The sequence below is a fragment of the Sceloporus occidentalis genome, unplaced genomic scaffold (assembly GCF_023333645.1).
Source record: "Sceloporus occidentalis isolate IW3139 unplaced genomic scaffold, rSceOcc1.0.p SCAF_34, whole genome shotgun sequence".
Taxonomy (NCBI): Eukaryota; Metazoa; Chordata; class Lepidosauria; order Squamata; family Phrynosomatidae; genus Sceloporus; species Sceloporus occidentalis.
The window spans coordinates 6,462,026-6,485,488 of NW_028317014.1; positions in this window are offsets into that span (position 1 = coordinate 6,462,026).

Here is a 23,463-nt window from a genome sequence, read left to right on the forward strand (position 1 = left end):
TTGGTCTAATTTGAGCACCAGTTAATAAACATGGTTACAATTAAAAAAATTGAAACTAAAGATCAAGTACGCAGGAGACAATAGAACACAAGTATATTTTCATAAAGCCATGAAGCCCTATCGTGTACTTCGTCAGCAGTATTATGGATAATTTAAGCACTGAGAGGATTCATTTTTTGGCAATGTGTTCCTAATTAAACAAATAATAGTGTTTGATCCATGAATAATATGCCCTTGGAGGGATTCCCTGTTTTAGGATTAACAAACAATCCCTTTTTAGCAAAGGTTGTTTGAATTCACTTGGATCAATGGAAAGAGGGATATCTTGTTAAGATTAAAATTGAGTACCTTCTGTCTCTAAACCACCCAAAGCTGCCATGATAACCATGATGTCCAGATGGATATACAATGGACAGATAGATTAGCATGTACTGAATATGTAGCTATTTTGCTCATTCCAGTTTCACTGATTTCATGTATTTTTTTGAAGAATATATTTGGAATTGAGTAGATCAACAAGATGAAATGGCTCTTAAAAATCCCAAAAATCCAATTTGGTAGCAACAAAAATCTAGTACTTATGGATTTGTTTCTTTTTTTTAACACAAGAAATTTTAAATACATTTCCATGAGAATTAACTTTACTTAGTTCATTGTTTGACTTTCAAATTCTGCAACAAACATGACTTTAGTCACTGTAATTAAAAAGTATTATTTATGTAATTTCAGATAATTTACTAATCCAAGATCTAACATTATTAAATGAAAAATACAATGAATAAACATTGGTACTAAATGTAATCCCATACTGTTTACTAACCGCAGGATATATTATCCAGTGTTTTGTTAACATTTTGTTAAATGTAATTAATATTAAGTCAATCAATGTTAAGTCAGTTTTGCAGCAATAAAGGGGATTGAATAAGAGGCAAACATTTTGAGAGCTTTCAGTTACAGGGCTGTTGTAAAGTTGTGGGGTCTTTCTTATGCACTAGTGGTTCTAAGTGCTGTAGGGCAGATTGTGGAATCTTAATTTAGAAATTTTAATTTCAGAATACTTGTTTCTTACTCATAGACTATGCTATGTTTTATTTTCAGCTTCTTTTTCTCTGTAAAGCAGACAAGGACTGGCCATCTGGCATACTAGACAAATGCCTGATAAATCTGTGGCCAATAATGCTTTATACTTACCCTTACTGCTGCTTCAGCAGCAAAATTGCCCCTGCTGTGTGCAGCTGCTGACTGCATCCCTGCAACTATACAAAGTGGGTGTCAGTGTGGCAAAGCCTGTCCTGGTGTGCGTGTATTTGGTCATCCGTTTACTGGCACTTAACTAACTGTAAGAATAAATTGAACTATTTAATTTTTACTTAGCTAGAGATAAAACTCCTTCCTGAATTTGTAGTCACGCCAGAAGACAAAACTTTCCAGTCCCAGAAATCAGTGAGGGGAAAAGTAAACGTATCGTGTTATTTACTCTATTTAAATTTGCATATCTTATTAAAAAGGATTAGTCACACTAAATTGTGGCTTCAACCATCCCGTGTATGATGAATTTGTTTTAGTGTACTCCCAATCCCTTTATGTAAGATTCTATCCTGCCTAGCACTGATGTCATATTTATCCAGTACACATGGATGCAGAGGAGTTAAGATTCTATCAATTCTGTCTATTTCATTTTTTTCCATAAAAAGGCCCACCAAAATCCTCAGCACCAGGCCCATGATGCTCTTGATCCGGCCCTGATTCTACATGATAATTTATATTTCATTTCTAACATATCACCTAAAACAACCAGACTCCCTCGGACCAATCCTCCAAATCAGGCCCTCACTCAGGCCCCATTTACATGCCTGATTAGCCACCCCAATCTGGAAGGATTAAAATAGTAAAACAATTAGGAGCAGACCTGGGGGTACCCAGTTGTTATGCTATCAGATGATAATGTTCTATAATTCTATAACTGGAACAACTGAGTTCTCTAGGAGTCAACACGTCCTTAGAATGCGTTACTAATCTGTATTTGTTATTTTGGGTCTGTTCATGTTAGACTTTAAGCATGACATACTCAACCTTTTGTGTTCATAATACACCAATTTGGACAACAGCCGGTACACTTAACACTTTACAACCAATAATTATTTTTATTATTTTGTAGGGAGGTTTGTTAGCACGGAGAAGCTGACAAGTGGTGAGTAAATGGTTAAATCGACTCACTTCAGTCACATGTCCATTAATGTTAACAATCACAAAACAACTAACAGATATAAGCTTTTTGTGAGTGCATGCGAGTGCCTATGACTTTATTTTTTTTAGTTTCAAGCAAGGGGCATAATATACAAGTTTATTTTAGTGTACAAAACTGCAAAATGTGGGATTATGGAATAGTGACAGGTCTGCATTGACTTTAGAAAAGTCTAATCCAGCGTTTTCCCATATCACAAAGATCTTGGTCTTGTCTTTATGCCTATCCAAGGCATGATTAAAATCTACTACCCTAGCCTCTGCCACCTCTTCTGGGGCGTTGTTCCACATATCCAGTCCCCTACATTACATCTAAGACGCTGCACCAACCCAACAGAGTCAGATTATAAGGTTATACCTAATGACGCACAGATATGTCAATTAACATGAATAATCCATGAATTGACACACTAGGGCTCCAGAAAAAAATAACCTTTAAAACCGGATCATAGCCATCTTTTGAAAAATGGGTTGTGTAGTCCTGTATTATGCTTAGAGTTCTACTTGAAAGACCAAGAGAGCACTGAGACATGCTCTTTTGTACGATAACCCCTGTTTCTAACAAGCGAAAGCTATTGCCGCTCAAGATTTATTAAGCAGCAAATTAAAAGCCAGCCAGCATGAGGTGTGTTGAAAAAGTATATGAGAATACAGGAATTTCTCACTAAATGGAGATTCCTTTAAATGCATTGTAGCATTTCAGTATAGTGTGTTTCAAAATTACAGGATACTTTTGTATGTCCTATTATATTTCATTACATAGAAACATTAGACAACAATATTTCAATGTGATTTTGCACAGACTAGGTTCTTTTAAAACAGAGGTCAAGAAAGTTGGTTTGACTGTAGGAGCCAGGCAAAAAAATTAGGAGCCAGCTTTATTTTTTTTCCACCATTCATGATTTTATTTTCATATATTACCAAATATGGCACCGAGGTTTGTCGAGCCTTGATATACATTAACATACATTTATACACTCTAACACCATACAGTAACACACACACTCTAACATTGTCATATACACACATGCTAGCACAATACACCAATACACACACTAACACTACTATACATATATATATATATATATATATATATATATATATATATACTCATTCTAATGCCATATTGTAAGCATAAACAATGCCATACATGCTAGCACCACACTCATATATACACACACACATACTAGCTAACACTATTCATATAAAAAAATACACACTCTATCACTATAAACACATACACACTGAATATGGTACTATAATACAGTAGCCATATTGACTCTGGCACTATACATTTACACACACACTGACTCTATTGCACACATACACACTGACACAAGAGTATATACACACACACTCACAAAATGACTCCAGAACTATACATTTACACACATACACACTGACTCTGACACTACAGTATACACACACACACACACACTGATTCCAGCATTATATGTAGACACTGACCCTGTACACACACGTAGCATGCAGTATGTGACCCCACTGGGCAACTCACGGCACCCACTACACTGGATTGATGATGGCACCCTTGGCGCCCCAAAGTGGTTTCAAGTAGCCATGGCTATCTGGCGTCCGAGGTTTGTCGAGCCCTGTTTTAAAGACTTGGAGTGTAAAAATGAAAGCAAACTCACATAACTGTTTGGAATCTGTCTATTCCAGTACACCTCCTTCAAAAATGTCACTGGCTACAAGGTAAATATGCAAAGGTAAATGGAGGATTCAGTAAATAAGGAGGGAGCAAGCCCAGATTGGCCATCTGGCATACCGAGCAAATGCCCAGTGGGCCGCTGTCTGACAGCGCACCATACTCACCCGATCTGCATCTCCAGCTGTCGGCTGCAATTACGTTATTAGGCGGCTGCTGGCCGTTAAAGTGCCAGGGCCACCTTGTCATCACCAGCCTGCCCCTGGGAGGGAGAGATGTACTCACAGGTGGGGGCTAGGCAATAACCTGTTACATACACTAGTACAGGACCATGGCCTGCTCCAAAGAAATATGAAATGCCTAGGTGCCCCAACTAAGGAGGAGCAGCATAATCTACATAATCTTCCTTTCTATGTAGATTATTGAAAATCATATTCTTGACTACTTTTCTATTGCTTAATAAAGCTATCTCTGCTATCACTTTCATATAAAAACTGCTTTAATACTATGAAGAAAAGCACCTACAAACTCTCTCCGTGATCATTAGATGAAGTGTTAGCCGTGTGGATTAAAAAAGATAAAAAAATATGCAAGTGTTAATTATAAATTTCATATGAACAATAGGCACGATTCGGACAATAACAAAATGCATCGGAAGGTGAAGACTATTCAAATAAATTGAAGCAATATAATCATGCATAAGTTAGTTACTTTTACTACCTCTTCATTTATAATTATGGCCTTACATTTATTTAGAAAGTAATGCTTATAAATGAGTTATTGGAAATTATCACAAGTGAGAAATGTCTTACTAAGCTACACAGCGGAACCTTTTGTAATGTTTTCTCTAAGGTTGTGAGGGATTAGAAATATTCTGAGTTTACAAACATTATTCTAATGTCTCATTCCTGAATGATACAACCCTTTCAGGTATTACAGAAATCCCTACTTGCTTGAACTACATTTTAGTCTGTTGGCATGGAAACTAGTGGAAACCTTCATAATGACTAATTTTGTCCTTTCTCTTTTTGGAGCATGAAGAGTAATTCAGGAGTTATGTATAGGCATCACATATTTATTTTAACTGATCTGAATCTCCAATTTTTGCCACAAAATTATGTCATTTTTTTTCTAAAGAAATAAAGTATCAAGGTACATAACTACCTTAGCTTGACAAGCAATTCTTTATCATACTGAATTGTGGTAAACAATAGAAGACCTTAGACCCAGTTTCTCAGGGTGACGATCTGATTATATCTGGCCTATTGTTAAAGGTCATAATAGGACTTGATATGGTCTGCCATAAAGCAAAGAGCAAAATTAAGTTTATGAATGAGGAGCAGCTTCTAAATATCACCTATATCACCTGGTAACATTCAGTTACTACAGTTACAGTAAAATGAATAAAACAATTAATAAAAGTGCCATACTATATTATCCTAAACCATGTAATAATAATAATTTAAAAATAAAAATATTTATTTTGATAGACCTCCTTTTAATTTAAATGTCCTATAAAATAGTTAAAGATACATTTGTCAGGAGTCGGAATCATGTGCACCTGCTGCTCGAAGATCCATCCTGCCGTAGGGACTGCATTGTGTGGATTGCGCATGATCAAGCAGATGGGGCTCTTAAAGGGGTCATTTCCTATTGATTTATATATCAACAGTAAGCTGGACATAGACTATTTAAACGTTGAGCCTTTTTTAGGGTGTTCACTTGTAGCTCTGCAATATCCTGCTGCAAGTTGGCATTCAGATACCTCTGACCAGACCCACCCCCATCTGCTCCTACATATGTCCAATTCCTCAATCCTTACCTCCCTCTACCCGTACCCTATCCTATACCCTATGGCCTGACTCACAGGTACAGACTTCAGAGCTTGTATTTTCACCCCTGGACTTTGGATTGTCTTCTGCAACTGGATCAGGGACTGGATCAGGAAGGTCCTAACACCATTATAATGCCTTCATTATATTATTGTATCATTTAGAGTTTCTTCTTCACTTTTTCCATTAAAACTTCAACTATCATCATGCCCTGTTTTTCATCTGAAGAGCACAACCTAAAGTAATTGTATTATCTGTCTTTAAATGAACAACAATTCTCTGGAGTTGGTTGGCTTTCAGGTAATATCCATTCAGCCCTGCAATGTTATCTTACCAAGAAACTAGTTCAACTCCCTGAATGTCTCTTGCAACATTCTTTGAAACACTGAAGCTTCAGGTATTGATCTCTTTTCTTTGAAATGTTTTATTTTCTTTGGTTTCCCAAAACACCAGAGAAGAAATTGTTGCATGGAGAATAATTCATTTTAACTACTTCATTCTTTCACTATGAGTACTTGAATAGAGTACATGGTGTTTTCAAGATCTGATCTACAGAAGACATCAAAATCATTTAAAATGAATTATCTTGGTGCCAGAATACTTATTCGAAATGGCTGTGTGTTGGATCATTTTGCCCATCTTATCAATATTATATCAATATATGTATTTTATATTGTAGATAATATATTGATAATGTCTTGTGCATTGTGGCATTTATAATCAGGTTATATAGGAAAAAGATATGGCAAATGTATTAAGCAGGTAAGGGGATAGGATAGTGGGGTGGTAGAGTTCTGTTTCGACTTCTTGTGGCGTGTATCACTTTAAGCAAGTTTGGTCTTCCCTGCACCTGGGTTCCACCTCAGTGATTGTGAGTATGGTTTCAGCTACCTGACACTGGGGTTTTACCAATCTGGTTCTTCAAGCTAACTCAAAGTTTTCAGACCCAAAACCCATTAAAAATTATAATATATTTTGAATTCCTACCTTCATCCTGTATCTGCATTTGCAGACAAACTGAACTAATCATTGAAATGTTGTAACCATTTACACATCTACAGGTGCTGGAATAACACATGAATGATTTTCCCATTGAAACCCACTATTGGTACCTATTTGTATAGAAATTTCCATTAGCGTGGAATTCACCATTTATTTTGAAAGGAAATCTATTGAAACATTAGAAAGGTACAGGTCACACATTATTGTATTGTGGAAAATGAATATAAGGAACACTGTGAAAGATCTCTGACATTTCCCTGTGTTAATTGAGCTTACTTGTATCTAAAAGATTTATTTTCACAAACATCTGTTAATGTAGAAATATGTTGAAGTGTCCTTTGAGAATGTATTTATTCCACATGGATAATAATACATTGCAGATTGAAAAAGCCCTTAATTATGTTACTGATAGATACAATATGGTTGTTCCTGCTGTTAGGTCTATTCTATATTTTATGGTATATATATATCTATATCTCTCTCTCTCTCTCTCTCTCTCTCTCTCTCTATATATATATATATATAGAGAGAGATATATATAGATATATATATATAGATATATATATATAGATATATCTATATATATATATATATATAGATATCTATATATATATCTATATATATAGATATCTATATATATATATCTATATATAGATACCTGAATGGGTAAACACAATTTTTTTTTGTTATTATATAGGTATAGATTAATATCTCAGCATCTATGGATTGCAATTATTTAACCTTATATTCTAAAAGGATTAAGTGTAGCCCTCAATAATGCAAAGTAACATCTGGGACTGGACTGGGGTAGAAATAGTGACACTATAAGGTATAGTTTCTGAAGTCCAGCTAGGAAAGCTAGGTAACTTACTGATAATATAATTATGCCTTAGACAGAAAGGAAATGGTCAGAATTACTTTTAATATAAAGAATTGAGAAAGAAATACATGAGAGGAGAGAAATGGATATGGAGAATGCAAGAGATACAGAATGACAGGTAATATGGAATGTGAGACACATATAGCTTATGACATCACTTAAATGGGCTAATAAATAAGTGGGTATAGAGCCTTACTAATACCATCCACATTCCCATCCCCTGTTCTATAAGATGGGGTTAAAATATACTAAAACATGTACCCTATGATGTGCCCAGTTTTATGGGAGGTGTAAAACTCACTACCCATTGAAGTGTAGTATGGAGCTTAAGGTGCCCAAAAGCCTTTAGTGGCATTGATTCCTTTCCTTCCTTTCCTTCCATCATACTATGTGGGGTGAATTAGGCAGTGAGAGAAATTAGATAAATAAACCTAACCTTTCCCCAATACCTTACGTTCCTCAGGTAGGAGGAATGAGGTCCATCCTTTTAGGCCAGAACTGGCCATCTGGCACACCAGCAGATGGCCGACATCACCACATACGATTGTCCAGGGCCACCTTGCCATCACAAGTCCAGTGCTGCTCTTGGCATTCAAAGTGTGAAGCCTCATGAGAAGAATATATTCACTAGCCATTATGGATGGGATCTGTGTCTGGAATAGGGTATTGTACTATATTTTCAAATCTCTCTCCCCATGCCATTGGGTAGCGCCTCTATCCCAGTGGAACTCAAAGTGTTTTTTAGCGCATGCTCTCAGAATTAACCGAATCGGCAGCTGAATAACACAGATGATGTTATTACCCAATTCATAGTACTCAATTTATTTATGATGAAAGATAAGTGGACTCTGAGGGGTATAGAGTGTGTGATGTACAAGTTTTTATTAAATGTGTATGCCTTCATTCAAAGTTGCATATCCTCACACGAAGTTCCAAACAACCTGAAGGTTTTGGGATTCAAGTTGTGCCAGACCAGTTGCATTAACTCTTAACCTGACTACTTGGTAAATAGACCCAAAATATATTTTTAGTGGTCTGAAATATTCCACTTTTAATTTCTTATTGAACTTCCCTTCTAAGATATTTTTTAGTGACAATGAAATGCACGAGGGACGTTTGAAAAGTTTCCACACTTTTATATATACATTTTATATTAAAAAAGTGAGGAAACTTTTCGAACTTGTTAATATATGTTTTTAATAGAGAAATTAGTATATATATGTGGCAATAATTAAGAAAAATATATACTTTAGCTATAATTTAATTAATATAATAATTTTCTATGGCAGATCTGCTGTGAATCGTAAACTATTGTATAGTGCTATGTCTTTTCTTGGAGTTAAACAGCAATATCTTTTTTTCACAAATGGGGAAAGTAACGGTGAAAATGACATAATATAAATAGAGAAAAAAATATTACATCAAGGGTCTTCAATCTGAAAAAAGATGTCCATGGTCCAAAAACATATGTCATTTTACATTTTTTATGTTGGCCATGTAAAAAATGATCACCTTCAACAAAAGACTATTTTTGGTGGGTTAATAGGGCAATATTTATGTATTCCCTTAAAAATACAATCACAACCTATTCTCTTAGTTTTACCCTATGGAGAAGGTTTTTTTTTGGTATTCTCATATGAGCAATCTGAAACTCAGTCATTTTGACAGATCAATTTGTGCTAATGACAGGAACACCTGCGCTCATTTTGTAATGATATCTTGAAAATCTGCACTGTTGAGGGGGGGATCTTGAGGGCTCATATTGATAACCTATGACATATAATGAGGCAATCAGTAATGAGGTACCTCATTTGTTACATTTAAAATCTCAACAGCAACAGTCAAGTTCATCTGCCTTGAACTGGCCAGCAAATTAAGTTAACAATTTCAATACATTTAGTTCCCAGACGCTTGTGAGTGTTAATTGTGTCTCAGATGGAATATTTTTGAGCATGAGAATGACATGCTGTTTGATTGAGGATTTCTCTGTTGTCTGCCCTCAAATATTCACACGTTCAGATAACCGCAAATGGGAATATTTCACCGTGCTAGTTAATGCATATGCGGCTCTTGGTGCATCATGATCAGTTCCTGCTGTCTTGGAACAGTGTGATATAATAGGGAATTTGGGGTAACAGCATTTTAATTTGTTTCTTGTAATAAAAAAAGCAAGATCGGCTTGTGTTTATCTTGTATTAGTTGAAACAGAGGTGTTAAAATAATTCTAACAAAATTAGACACACATACATACTGTACACAGTAACGTACACAGTAATGTACTCTCATAATAACACACTTACACGCACAGAAAAAGTACTCACACACAGAAAAAGTACATATACCCACAGGGCCTGCCCAAGACATAGTGCCGCCTGGGGCCAGGTTTGAAATGCCCCCCCTGCTGACGCCACTGCTCGTTATCTACCCTTCCTCTCCCTCCCTTCTCATTATCTACCCTCTCCCTTCCTATTATCTACCCTACCCCCCCCTTTTTACTTCACTTACCTTCCAGCAGTCCTGCGGCGAGTCTACTTGCTCTGCCACGGTGCGCGCTGCTTCACTGCTGAGCGCCCTGGAAATAACGTCATATTCCGGCTCTCAGCATTACAAGCCGGCACCGAGACCGAGCTAGAGGACTCGCAAAGGAGAGAGAGGGGTGCCGAGCGGGTACCCCCGCTTCAAAAGCGCCACCTGGGCAAGGCACAAGGACAAGGAAATTTCTAAGTGAATTCGAACTTTTGAACATTAGTGTACTTAGACACACATATACACACAGTATCATGCACAGACACACACATACACACAGAGTAACAGACACATTAAAATACTTACACATACCTATGGTGTCTTGCCCTTTTTCCTTTTATAGCCATGTGTGTCCTAAAAAACTTGGTCCCACAGTTCCTTGTGTTCTGGAAGACTCTGAAGTACTAGAACTTGTATCTGTAGCTCTCTATGCTTGGGGTACACAGCTCTTTCCAAAAGTAGAAACGGTTAAACTGGTAGTCAATAGTATTTAATTTAGTGATCTCCAGCTTGTTACCGAATGACTCAATGCTAGTATTTTACTCTATCATGAAAAGTCTTCCTTTGCGATGGCCTCAGATATTTTTAATGTCTGAAATATCTAACCGGATTTTCGATCAGATAAAAGACTTGAAATGGTTAAAGCAATGAGGTCAATATAACACTTGTAAAAATTCAATATAAGCCTGCGCCAGCAAGTGATGGATAATATACAAGAAACAAAAAGAACAATGTGGGAAGGAATAAATAAAAGCAGCCACTACTAGCGAGGATGTTCCCGATTGCTCATACAAAAGAGGGCTAAAAGTACAATAAGTCTGTCTAGTGTGGGCACTATTTATCGAAAGAAGAAAGAATAGTACCATACATATTATGAATTACTCCTATGAATATTATTATCAAGAAAAAAACAAATTGATGAATTAAATTGGGGCTACTTTTTACTTTTTTATATTTTGAATAACTATGCTGGTTGTAATTAGTAATTTGGATACTTGGATATTTTTTATTTCCTTTATTGTGGGCTTCATGTTACTTTTTTATGGTCCCAATGCTGGACTTTGGTTTTTAATTGTATGATTTTAAATATTTGTGTCTATTTTAATATACATATGAGATATTTCTCTTATAACCCAGTCTTTCTTGTATCTATAACCAGCATCCACACTAGATTTATTGTACAACAGAGCAGGATTTGAAACCACCTGTTAGTATGTGTAGGATTCTCCTTACCCAATATATATCTCAGGCTTAGCCGCACTCCTCAAGGGATCCTTTTCACCCAAAGGTATTCCAAAAGTGTAGTTTGGTGTAACAATCAGTTGGTCTTTTACCTGGGGAGTCCATCCAGGTGTTTATTAAGGGTATTACTATTATTCTCTGCCAAAAAAGAGTATCCAGTAGATATTGACTGAACCAGGGAGTCAAGGTGATGTTCATTGTATGCAAATACTTCTGCTCTGCTGGAAGTGAGTTCAAAAATCCTTATCCAGTACAAAATAATGAAGGGGAGATCCCTTGAGGAAATATTCAATTATTAAGAAATAAAACTCAAGTGCATCTGGGGCAATGGTTCCAATGATATTACAGTAAATCTTTAATTGCAATGACATAATATACCATTGGAACATATTTCAGAAAACAAGATGTATATGCTAATGTATGCATAATATTAAATATCCCTTTAAATATTTCAGACCACAAAAAAAGGACTTTGAAGACTAGAACTTAGATTTTGTTTTCTGTTGTTTGCTTCATTTTCCCAAAATAAGCTAGCTGAAAATATTGAAGATTAGAACAATAAAGGCAAGGACCTATATCGAGCCAGGGGAATACAGGTCTTTTGGATAAATGAAAATCTGCAGAAAAAAGCGCAAGTATTTGGCATGATTTATATATGCTCCAGACAATGCTTATAATGCAAGAAATATCTTCACTTTAAAAGATGCACCGACAGTCACTTTTTCCACCCATAATTCTTTTTACTTCAACAGCTTAGAAAGTTAATAACCAAATGCTTAATACTTTATTTATATTCATCACACTTCCTCTATTCCCATGTCCTTTACAAATGTTCCTTTGTAATAATCCTAAATCAATGAGAGTCATTAACAGGGTATTGGAAGTACTGCTGATGATGAAACAAGTTGTCTCTAATCTGAAAGCAGAAAGAAAATGGACTAGTAAAATAGGGGATATGTGTGTTTTACATAATAGTGACATGATAATTGTGTTACTCCTATATGGGGTTTGTTTTTATTTTTAAATTGTGTTTTAGCGGTTTTAAAGTTATTTACAGCTTGTAATGTCAGCATGATGGAATGATGTAACAATAACATAATCACTCATCTCTTCTAAATTATCCACCCATCAAGCTGTTATAAATCATCATTTACCTAATGATTTGGTGACGGGAATTAAAAATGAGCTGTTAACCCTTAAATGCTGCATGGGGTGTGTAAAGATTGGCTAAGGATTAGTTAGAATTATTATAGAACAATAAGTACTTTAATATGCATTCTTCCAAACGGTGACCTTTTACCTAAATAAGTGTTTTTGCTTTTCAGTAAATTGTTATAATGTCTATATATTGTTAGAAACAATATCTTATATCCATTCTATTGGCTCACATTGAAATAGGTACACAAATAGAATTATGTAGCAGAACATTCACCCACATAAAGAGAGCATTTCTAACAAAATCTATCAATCATTTCAGGGCTAAATATAACATTGTTAACATTTACATCATTACTGGTCCTTGGGCAATTCAGCCTGTGCACAGATGCTATAAAAATAAGAATAGTCATTTCATTGCAAGTTTCCTACTCAGTATGAGTTCCTACAAGCAATGTATGCCAAGGGCAGAAACAAATATGGCTGAATCTCTAATAAGAGACATGGAGAATGTGTCAATCATTTTATCATATATGCTAGGAAATAGTGTGCTCCAATTTCCATGTGCTTAATTGAGAAGTTGGTAATTATTCAAATAAAGTAGATTCATTATTGCAGAAGGAATATATGAAACAAGGGTGCTAATCATATATTTAAATAAAAATGTCCAGAGACACTATAAGTGCTTGTTGATATATTAAACAGTCTTCTTCCCTTATTCTCTTGCGCAGATCCATATGTTCGTCATTCATTCTTTCCCACTGATGAAAACAAATCAGTTTGGATTTGGTATCATAATAGATTTCACTTATACGCTCTTTTGTTTCCATCTGCTTGCTGTTCTCTCTCTCTGCTTGAGCTTAGTTGCAGCAGCTGTATGTTCTTCCTTGGTTCACTGCTGCCTTCTTCCTAAGTTGGAGCTGATTCTTTTACTTCTGTTGTTCACAATGAGAGGAGGAAACAGCTGGAATATGCAGTACATTTGTAAATTTATTTTGTAATTGTAACTAAATATATTAAATAAAAAATATTTTATTTCAGTGACCTGTTCACCTAACTTATTTGGCTTAGATAACAGGGCCTCTCAAAGGCATACCATGGTTTCACCATAGTGTTAGTAAGGCTCCCTTACGACCAACAGGACCATGAATTTTGGGACCCTTTTTAGCCCTACATGTGAAGTCTCAGGTTCAAATTGACATCTTCCGATAAAGCCTTGCTCCTCTGGATCTTCACCTTTTTCCTCCAGGCATGAGAACATTGTTTGGTCCTTCCTACTCACTTCTCATTACATGCAACTTGCCCCCTCTGGAAGAAGGAGGGATCCCAGTAGTTTATCATGGGAAGTTCCCATGTATGTTCTTAGCAAAGGTTTTAACATCAACATTTTTTTTGTCATGGGAGGTTTTAGGGGCCTTCCTAAAACCTTCCTTGGTACTCCACTGCATGTGAAAATGCTAGCTGGCACATACACAGTGCACAGACCTAATGTGCCCCCATCACAGTCTTTGCTATGCTTAGTTATAATGAATGTGATAAGATGGCATAGCCACTGACTCAACTTTATTTAAACTCACCGGATATTAAAGGCCTTTGCAGTTGCTTGGCATGGTATTCCACAAAATTAAAAAGATATATTATTTATTGGCACTTTAAATGTACTTTGCCTGCTGAATTCCACATTTAGGCAAAGCACAACTGGAACACCATGGGGTTTCCACAAAAATGTAGGTCAAGAAAATAAGATTTCCCATAAAACAGGCTAGGTTTATGTGATACACTGAATGAAACATCCATGCTCTGTCCATTTACCCAACGTCTACCCATGTCCTGCTAATACTCCACCTACAAAGACTTTTATTTTATGCTTTTTCTATTAAAAAAATATTCTGGCTGCTCTAAAGTAAACATTAGTTGCTAAAAGTGCACTGTATTCATTTCAAAGTCCTTATAAAGCAGGAGATTAAACAAAAAAATAAATACACTGTTTCTTTAAAGGTAATTTCATTATTGAGTTAAGGAACTCATGAGTGACTTTGATAAATAATATCTAAAGTCACAGATCCAGTTGTAGACGGAATACATTGGTCAACTTGATTGTAAAATGAATTCCAGTGTTGCTGTTAACATTTAATCTATTTTTAATCTCTATATAGGAAGATAATTAATTCCCTGTAACTTGCTGTTCCTCTTCCATAAACTGTAGATGTGTTCTTGTTAAATCAAAGCAACAAGATTATAATCAAATAAAGGTAGCTTACATATAAGAATGAAAATTAAAAAAAGACTGCCACTAAGGAGTTCAGACTCCACATGAATAAGTCCTTTCTTTAGTAAAGAATAATGTTCTACTTTTATTTCAAATAAGTTGCTGACTGTCAAATTATTATTAATCTATCCTTAATGTCTTGCTTTAAGACACATGAAACTTGTTTGAAAAGCTGTCACATTTTCCTAAACAAACGTTTCTCCTTTACAAATGAAGGTTCCTCATCTAAAGTTCTCTAATGCCCGACTAGACCACAATGTCTGTAAAGTGAGACAAGGTTTAGCGAAAGGTTTTATAACTTTATTTATTAACCACTTCTCAACAAAGGAAGGACCATGTCAGGTCCAAACTGGCCATTAAACTGGGCAGATACCCAGAGGACCAGCCAGGGGGGGACCAAGGTCAGGTGGAAAACCTTGTTACCCTGCCATCACTTCCATCATGCTGATAATAGTCTGCCTGGGTCTCTTCAAGCACATCTGCAACAGGAGAGGACATTCATGCACTGAAGGGTTTGCCATCTGGGCTCCCATATCACCCAGCATAAGAAGTGCTATATACATGCTATGCAGAGCAGACACATACATAAAATGCACTACAGCGTGTAAACAGCAAGTTAGCAGCAAGTGGGGCCACCAGGGGCCTTGGGACAATTGTCCCATTTTCCTATTTTGAAAACGCCTCTGGGGTTAGTGCCAGATGACCTGGACCGCTTCAATTGCTGCTGCTTATCTGGCAGATCCAGTGCTTTAATGCTTAGTAACTTTTCTCCCCTAGTCCAGCTCTGTTCTATGCCATCCTCAAAACAGTGGCCCTTCATGATTAAGGACAGCATTGCACATCCTCAATTGGAAAAACTAGTATGATCCACTGGGGTATCTGGCTGTCTGATTTTAGCCTGGCTTACTTTCTGTTAACAGGAGCCATCACTGCCATTACCATTGCCGGAGCACTTAATTCGGGCATTGGTTTTCTGTGGTGTCTAAGGTGATGCAGTGGTAAACAATGTTCTGCATATGAGTATATGGTTTTTAAGAATAGAAAATGCTGTTTTAAGCAAATTCTTGTTTAATAGCTGTGTCCTCTTTCAAGTGATTAAGTTTGTTCATGTAGGTTATAAAACCTTGTGTACATTTAAATGGAAGTTCCAATATCCAAATAGGTAATTTGCAAAAGCAGTAAAAATGCACCGCACTGTGTGCAGGAGAAGTAAAATAAAAAATAAAACTAATAATAAGATTTTTTAAAAAAAAAAAAGGTATAATAAACAAAAGCTGACTTTTTGTTTGGAAAGAAAATGTAAGAAGCAATCTAATGATCTGTTTTGCATTTCCTAATTCATGGTTTTGTTAGGATGAACTTGTTTTACTTAATGAATATAAAATATATAAATAAAGCATTTCTATACCAGGATAATAATAAAGTAAATTACTCATGAGTTCTGTAGTTGAGTATGTTACCTAGAGAATTAATACAGCAATATTACATTATGGGTATTATCCTATGGATAACACAGTGGTGACTACCAATATTCAGGGAATTATTTGAGGTTGATTACATTTCAAGGGTAGACAAAATAATGTCTTAACTGTAGAACTTTAGAAATGTATTATGCAATAAGAGTTAGTCTTTTGGCCGTGTAATCAGTAACATTGTTAAATATGCATGGGTCTGATCACACACACAAAAAAATTCCAGACGTAAACATAGAGGGGTGGCTGCTTAGGACCCCAATGGTCTAAGGGGCCCCTTACAGGTTAAGTGGAAGACATATTCTGTGACACAGATTTATAAAAAATAATCTCTGTAATGTATTTTTCTTATAAATAAATGTGCGTTCACAAATATTGAGCTCTTTAAAGAATTAATAATTATTCTTTTTGTTACCTGTGATAACCATGAGACACTGATAAATCATTTAAAAACCTAGAGCCAACCCTGTGAATAAGCACATTCAATTCAAAGAAGGGATCAGGAAGGCAGAGGGTGTTTTTATTTTAACTATATTTTACAGGACTGGCTGAGTAAGGTGGGCAACAAAAAAACGTTTTTAGGAACCGCAGTGCTTCAACCAGCAAGCCTGAGCATGGCAGACCATGTTCCTGCCAGTGCTACCACTAGGTGGCTCTGCGGCTCCCAGGATTCCTGTCTTCCTCATGTCCCTGATTTATGTCGCACCTATGACCTATGTTAATCAAGGGCTTTTATAACTAGTGTTTATCCCAGGCTGCCTTGCTGGAGCATTCTACTTTCAAGCCTTGCAGTATTGTGGATCCTATTTGGTTGCTCTGTATATTTATTGGTTTTGTTCCCTGGCCTTAGACTCTGACTATGTTCCTGTTTTCTTCCTTTTGTAGCTCGCACGATTGTGATTATCCGAATTTCAACCTTTGGCTTGGGCTGTGATTATTGTTTGGAATATCATTTAATACTATGCAATAGTTCCCTTTGTGCATGACCTTGGCTAACCCGACTCTGATCTCTTCTGCTAGGTGTTTCCCCAGTCTCCTGCTGCTGCAAGTCTCCCCAGACTCTGTCTGTTCCCAAGTATGCAGTCTGACCTATCTCTGTAGATGGTGCCTAAGAAAAAGCCTAAAGCTGCAGCTGACAGCCGTTTGCAACCAGGCGTCTGTCTTCTACATGCCAAGTCCTAGGCCTGAAACTGTCCTTGCACAGAGACTCCTACCCAACCTGGTACCTGCATCTATAACACCAGTGCTACTAGGCCAAGGTGAGTATACTTGCAGACTACAGTATATCTCTGCACATGGGGTTGGGAAAGGAAGTAGTCATTGTTGGACACCATGGCTATTTCTTTTTTTATGAGTTACAGTATCTATATGCTTTTGTATGTTTGTGCAGTAGAGGCTGGACTCACTGGTCACCTAGGGATTTTGCATGAACTTGCATGAATACTCTTCATAAGTGAAGATTTATGTTTCAATTCAACTGAAAGCTAACAGCTTAGTGAATATATCCCAAAATAATTTGAGAGAAGTAACAATATCAAAGTATGTATGAATTGATCACCCCTGTGTTTTAATAATATAAGGATCTAATAGCTAACATTTTGACAGGTGACATATTCAATATCATGCAAAGCAAACCAAAGGAAAAAAGAAAAGCTTTATTATATACTTGCAACTCATAAATGAGTTTCAGATAAAATATATCTGTTAAAATGATAAGAGTATTAAAAAACAAGAGAAAATCGTATTGGAACCATTTATATCGAAGGCTGAAAGAAAATCACAAATTCTGCTGCTTTTGAAATTGATAATTTGACAACTAAAGACTACATCTAAACTATTGCTCAAGGGTATTATTTGAATATATATGATAAAAATAGTGGTGAAGCCCTTAAGTTAATTAATTGAAACTCTTAGATCTTTTCACTGACAAATCTTCAATTAGCATTATTCTGCTTGGAAAGATTGCTTTGCCTTCATTGCCGTAAGCTTGCACACTTGTTAATTGTTGCTTTTACTGTAGCATTTCATTTAATTGTTGATTGAAAAAAAAGTATATATGTGTGTATATTACATTACATTATGGCTCACCATTTTATTGATTGCCTCTTGATTGTTGTAGTAGTGTCTGTACGATATGGTAAAACATTTAAAGTGGCAGACACTCGCATCCCCTCGCAAACAGATTGCATTTGTGAAGATTGGAGTTTTTTGAATGTGTGAACATGTAAGGTCATAAAACCTCAGTCGAGTCTGGCCACTCAGTTTTACTGTTAAAATGACAGCATAATATTCTTTAGTAGAGACACCTCTACTATAGAAGAATGCATTCTAAAGTACTCCGCTGAATCCCCCCATGCATTTGCACAACTGGTAATACAAAAATGTAAAGGTATCATGCAGCAATTATATGCATTAAAATTAAACTCAACTGACCCCTTGATTTTATTTAATCAAGATAAACATGGTTATTGTTGAAGCAAAATCATATTTCTTAGCTATTCCAACCTTTCAATAATTACATTGTGCATAGATACCTTCTCTGCTATGGAACAATGCACACAATACATCGGGACTGGATTTTAGCACTTTTTGTTATAACAAAACAAAATAAATCTTTAAATTTGTTGGCCTAGTTAAGTCTTTCTTGATATTCCTAAAAAGTAAAAAGCCTGCAATGATCAAAATGTGCTCATAGTGACTCCGCTAACTGTTGGGAGGTTGTGAAGTAAAAGCTGGCATAGCTGACTCCTCACTGAGACATACAATGTGTCAGCTGCCACAGATAATTGTTACATTTAAAGAGAACACAGACTGCAGGCAGCCTCCCCTCTGTCAGCAGACTGAATTTAATTTTAGGGAAACTAGCACTTGAGGCAAAGCAAACTAAGCACTAACCTGCATTTTCACTCTGTTTGTGTGTGGTTACACATACTTATGAAAGTTCAGCATTAAAGAGGTTAACTGGGAACACATGAAAGTTTTGTACTTAAACATTGTAGAGGCTAAATTTTGTGCTCCTGTTGAAGCTAGTTGCTTTTTTCTTTTTCAGCTATACAAGTGAGGGGACAGTAAAGTGTTATAGTCCTTTGAAGAAAATAAATATTGCAGTACATTCAAAATACCATCTTATAGTATCAGTGCTTCTGGTCCTCCAAAGTATACTGTCTTTGGATTAAATCATGAACTGAAGCCTAATACGCATATTCCTATTTGAACATCAGCATACATAGCATCTTTATAAATGAGATAGCCATACATCCCTTTAAATATTGCCATTTAAGAGTCCATTAATAAACAACTCTCCATCTACATGTGTTGGTTCCTCATACCTTGAACATTTTATGACACTGATGTGGAGTAGGAACTGACAAGTAGTCCTTTAGGCATACAGTTGAAACATCTATCAGACTATTTAATAAAAGCATCAAATACACCAGTTGCATTTATTTTTAATCCTACAGATGTAACTTCCATCAGTATTCACGGTTGTGTGTACTCTGTACTCCCAACATTAATCCAATTTCCCACAATGCTTATCATACTACATACACCAAGGTTTCCTTTTCATCTTCAGCTGCAAATCCTCTGTAGACTTGCACACTTTGTTAGTTTAAATGTTAAATGTTATTTTAGTAGAATATATTGGTTCACATAGCAATCTGTCATTTTAAGGATCTGTTTGCTTGTTAGACTACAGGTTATGCTCAAATACATCATATTAATGTACTTTATAATTTTCAATTAGTCATGGCAAATTAACTGTCCTTGTGTAGCTACAGTCAAGGACAGTTCACCTAGCTTCATTTTGGTATATCCAAAATAAAATATCAAAACAAGAGAATTGAACAACTTTTTATTAGTGTGTATATGAATTTTATTCAATGCTCAATTTGATTGCTTTTTCCCCACAAAAATATGTAGTGAAATATGTGTTATAATGTTTTAAACCAATATTACACCGAAAATTGAGGATATTAGCAAGGCCACACGCTGCAGCACCCAATCTGCCATTGAAGTATTAGATCAGGTACAGTAAGTGTTTAGCTCTGTCGGCCAACAGCCCACCAAGCCAGATGGCCAGTCCAGGCTTTGATATTAGTTTGAAAACGTCTTTGCCTCTGATGGTCTTATCCAAACTATAATACAGAAGAGGTGTCCAATGTTCTTTGACTGTAGAGGGCACATAGGTAGAAGCAGGCAAATCAATGCAGAAGGAGTGTTTCAGAATGGCAAGGAGGATACAAATGTTACTGTCACCTATCCGCTGGTATTTCGTCAGGATAAGCCTGCCTTCTGTGCAGTGAGGTCCACAGTCCCGGCCCGTTGTCAGTGACTGCCATTTTCCGGTGTCCCATGCTGTTCGAGGGAACCTCCTCTAGCCTCTTCCACTGACAGATCCCGCTCATTTCCTGCTGCTCCTCCAGCATTTTTGTACTACAGCGGCCAGTAGTAGTTATTTCTGAACTCGGCTCGACCTTTACTATTCTGTTTTCTGGCTTCCTTACCTACGCTCTGATATCTTGACTACCCTCAAATCTGTCTTCCTGCTCTTATATATCTGTTACCCTAAATCTAGGGTCCCTGATTTAAGCTTATTCTGACTATCCTGCTTGTGCACCCTTAGAGTTTGTCCCCGGTCTGGAAGGATCATCAAAGTCTCATGGCCGCTCGAATCCAAAAGGCTCAACCCGAGGGACAACTCTTCTGAGACTGACGGGCATACTCTTGTAAGGACACCTATAATGAGTGTGACAGTTACCTTTTTGTAAAATTAGAGATTTTTAAGCTTCCAAACTTTTGCAAAAATTCCTCTAATCAGTTAGAAAAGCAACCTGAACAAGCTGAAGTCCATGAATAACCATCATTATGTATAACTGTTATAAATTATGAGTTTGTTCCCTTTTTTCTTTATGAAATAATCCTTAGACGACTTTGAGCTTTACCATGAAGGACATCAAAACACGAATGATTGAAAGTTCTTTGATATAGACTTCACCTTCAGGAAATAAGACAGAGCTTTAAAATTGCTTTCTAGGAACACTGACAAGTCCATAAAGGAAAAAAAAGATTTATTATTAGATTTGGTTCAAAAAGTTTCAGTCTGCTTACAGATAACTCATGAAGATAACCTGTGTTTACCCTGGGACAATGGGCATTAGATGGCACTGATAGAAGAATATAGTAGGTGACTATTGTCTATGCATTTTGTTAGGGATCTTGAAGATATATACATGCAAAAAGCCCATAATAAAACAGTCCTCACAAAGCATTAAAATAAGTATAAATGTATATGGCAATTCATATACTCATGGTTGTTCACAGAATATTATCACCTTAAATAGTTCTAAAATAATCAATCAAATGAAAATAGCAACATGGTGATCTGTAACTCTACTTTATACTTAACCTTAAAGTGCAAAGCAGTGTATGTTTTAGAATAACAAGTTGTAGCATCAGTATTGTCTCTTTAATACAGAAGCCCAAAGAATGTAAATGATGTGTGCTCTCATCATTTTTAAATTCCCTACAATGGTATTCACTCTGTAAAAGTAATATTAATTCAAACACTTATTTACATATGAATATGTCACTTTACAATGTGAAATATAAATGCATGTAATTATTTTTGTTTGGAAGAATAGATTATAGCTTAACAACTAAATGTAATGAGTAGACCTAATAAACATGGGGTATTCATATGTACTATCACCCTGATTTCACCAATCACTAATTTTTTGTCCAATGTTCTGTTTGGGTTTGTTTAACCCCTTAGGGACAATGGGCGGTCTCTAAACCCATTGAAAGTAATGCATTTTGATCCCGTACATGTACGGGCTTTGTAATTAAGGGGTTAATTTGTCTTCCCAAAGTTTAGTGCCATGCCATCTCAGCCAAACAATACCCCTAGGAACCTGATAAAGAGGTCCCGATATCTAAAAAAACATAGTCTCTAGCTTCCTATAGTTAACCTTTCCTGGAGCTTTACTGAAATCATTGCACATCTGAATGAGAGCTCTCACGGACTGGCCACCTGCACAGAAGAAGAAGTTATGGCATCCAAGTACTGCGCCTTGTGCTTATCTCTGTCTTGTTTCTTCCTCCTGGCATTGTGATCCCTCTTGTGTCATGATTCTGCCTGATGTAGTATGCAAAGTAAGTTAATAAATCTATCATATATCTCAATGGCTGCTCTAACAGGTGAGTACAACAACCTGCTGAGCCTGGAGTGCCCTCAATGTTAATATGTGAAAATAAATAGGAATAACAATACTAAATTAATAAAAGCCTTAAAAATCCAGGAAGTGATGACCTTCTTGCATTGATTAATGCTCTCACTAATCTTGTATCACTAAGTAAAAAAGTGGCATTAGTAGCATTAACACATATATTAAGTGTATAAGCTTCAGTGATATTTATATATTTATTTTGGCACACAAGAAGAATATGTGTAACAAAAAAAAGATAACTGAAATAAATAAAATCCCAAACCAGTTCTTCTCATGAGTCATACAAATGTACTCGGTAAAGTGCATATCAATAATATATCATCCAACACCAGCACTTAACTCCCCAAAGACATCTGACATGCTTCAGAATGAAATGAGTCTATATGCTTGTGAAGTAATGTGTGAATGGTGTGGAGATAAGTAAATGTCAGACCACTGTGGCACCAAATAATTGAGTTGAAATTCCTTTTTCTGGATAGAGATTTAAAATCATCAAAAGATGGCCATTTATTTCAGATCTTCTATAATTTACACTTTTATTATATTGACCGATATTAAGTTGAAGAGATCTTATCCCAAATTTGAAGTTAAATTATACAAAAGGTATATTACATGAAGTGTTCTGAAGATGATGTTATGATTTTGTGTTTGGCGGTCAAATACTTTTCTCTAAATTTTGATTTAATAATGAAACACAACAGGGAGAAAGCTGACAGATTATAAAGTGTTCTTGCTATCCATGTTACCTTAAGCACGATTTTAAATATTGCAGAGTTTCAAATTATTTTCTTCATAAAATACTTGGATTTAGATTTATGTATCTCCTTCACGTCAACAAAATAACTTTAATAAAATGTTGTATTACTATATTTCTGTAAACAATAAGATCCTTTGGTCAAATGTGTGATATTTGTATGAAGATTCACTGCACAGTTTAACCACATCCGA